Genomic DNA, 2,253 nt, shown 5'->3' with positions numbered 1-2,253 from the left:
GCATCCCGGCACCTCTGCGTCTGGCCACCTGCTTCCTCTCCTCTCAGCTCTGTGGCTGCAGCTGCTCCTCCTCTGCAGGGAGTGGCACGACCACTTCTCCAGGCCCAGGCCCCTCAGCTCCCGCACGTCTCCCTGGAACGCCACCCCAGCCTCTTCATGGCTCCAGGATGCTCCCGATGCCCTGCACCCTGCGAGGGGGCTGTGGGTTTGATAAAAGTCCCCCTTGTCACCCTTTCCAGGTCAGTGCTGTCCCTTGGCTCCCGCTCACTCACCCCGGCAGCTCACCCCCTCCACCGCCTCTGCTCCAGCCAGACCAGCTGCCTTCCAGGCCTCTGGGCCTTTGCACATGCTGGTCTCCTTACCTCAGACCCACTGTGTGGTCTTCAGGACTCAGCTGGGCTTCCCCTCCTCCAGGGAACTGACCTCTCCTGAGCGCTCCTGGCAGCAACCATCCAGCAGAGGCCTTGTCCCCACTGTCCCCCTACTTGTCTATCACCCTATGAGACCATCCAGTTCCTTGCTCACCTTCAGCTGGGCCCCAGGCCTGGCCGGGAGGTAGGTGGCCCCTGCTGCGTGGCAGGACGCTCCGTCCCCCAGACTGACCTTGCACCTCCCTTCCCTGGGACGCCCTGGCCTTGCCCCACCCCTTCCTCCCCACCTCAAAGCGCTGCACCCAGGGTGCCCACTGTGGGGCCCTCGGACCTGGAGCCCGGTTCTCACCTCTGCATGATGGGAGAGCAGCAGGCGCGGCCTCAGGCCTTGAGAGGACTCGGGAGGAACGTCCAGGCTTTGGCCGTTGCAGGGGCTCAGTCAACCTTAAAGGCTGTCCTCCTTCCTTCCTGGGACCCCGCCCTCTGCCCCCAGCAGCCCAAGGCTCCCGTCTTCACCCAGAGGGCTGGGGGCTGCCCACTGCCCGCCTCCAGCTCCTGTTCAAAGCTCTTGCCACCCATCTTTCTGGATGTTCTGGTGAGGACATCCTGACTAGTGGCCACAGTCCTTCGAGGAGGTAGGGGCTTCCTGGTAGCTGGTGCCCTGGCTCCACCACCCACCCCATGGGGACCTGGGGGATCCCGGGCAGAACTACCAGTTCCTGTAGTCGCAAAGTGGCACTAATACAGTCCCCATGGTGACGGTTCCCCTGCTGGAGGTCGGTGAGACCCCAGGGGATGGATGGGGACAGAGGGCTCAGACACCCGTGAGGGACCTGCCTGTCAGCCCAGCCTGTGGCCTCCTCGCAGACCCTGGAGTGAGGCCGGAGTCCAGCTGATCCTCCTCTGAATCCCCAGCTTTGCAGGCTGAACATGACCTTGATCGTGGCCCCGATCGTGGCCCCGATCGTGGTGTAGGAAAAAGAAGAGCTTAAAAAGCAACAGTTTTCTCCATTCACAAAAGTAATACAGGTTCGTTGTGGATCATTTTGAAATTAAGAAAGACCAGAGGGAAAAATTTGAAGGACCGAGATTCATCGCCACCTCCTCCTCTTGGAGAGGTGGGCTCCCAGCCCACGGCGGGGTGGGGGGGTGGCCGTCTTGGAGCACTGGATGGGGTCACGGACGTGCTCCGTTTGCAGCCTGGCCCCCCCCCCCGCTTGCCAGCAGAACCCCAGCCTCTCCTCCAGCCCCGAAGCCCTGTACCCACTCCTCGGGGACCCCGTCAGCAGCTGGCCTGTGGGTCAGCGGAATCCGGCCCCGGGGCTAAGGGCTCCAGCTCCTGCCTCCGGCCGGCATCGCCAGGGCTCCTGGGCAGCGGGCAGCTGGAGGACTGGTCTCCAGCGCCTTCCCAGAGACAGCGCGGGCCCCACTGTGTGGACACACTCCTTGAAGCCAGTCCCCAGTTGTGGACACCGCGGCGCTCCCCAGGTTGTGCTGTCACCAAGGCCACAGTGTGTGGGTCCCTTGGTGGCTCCTGTCCCCGCACGGGGGGAGCATTTCCTCCTGGGTGAGCTGTACTCCTGCACTTCCCCCTCTCCTCAGGACCTGCTGGTGGGGTGCGGACGTCCTTGTCCCTCTCCTGCAGAGGATCCTGGAAGCCAGGGGGCGGGGCTGTCCATCTCCCCAGATCCTGCCGTGTCCCCGTCCCCCCGCCCCCCACCAGGCCCTTCCCGGCCTAGCTCTGGGTGACTTTGTCCCCGGCTGCCTGCCTGCCCTGGCCCTAGCAGAGGGACCTGCCTGTTCTGGTGACAGGCGAAGCATCAGGGCACCACAGGTAGCCGGGCTGCCTCACCCCGCCCCCCCCCCCCCCGGTCACCCCCTA

This window comes from Marmota marmota, unplaced genomic scaffold (genome assembly GCF_001458135.2).
Source record: "Marmota marmota marmota unplaced genomic scaffold, marMar, whole genome shotgun sequence".
Classification (NCBI taxonomy): Eukaryota; Metazoa; Chordata; class Mammalia; order Rodentia; family Sciuridae; genus Marmota; species Marmota marmota.
The sequence above is the reverse complement of the archived record's forward strand: the minus strand, read 5'-3'. Positions refer to the sequence as shown.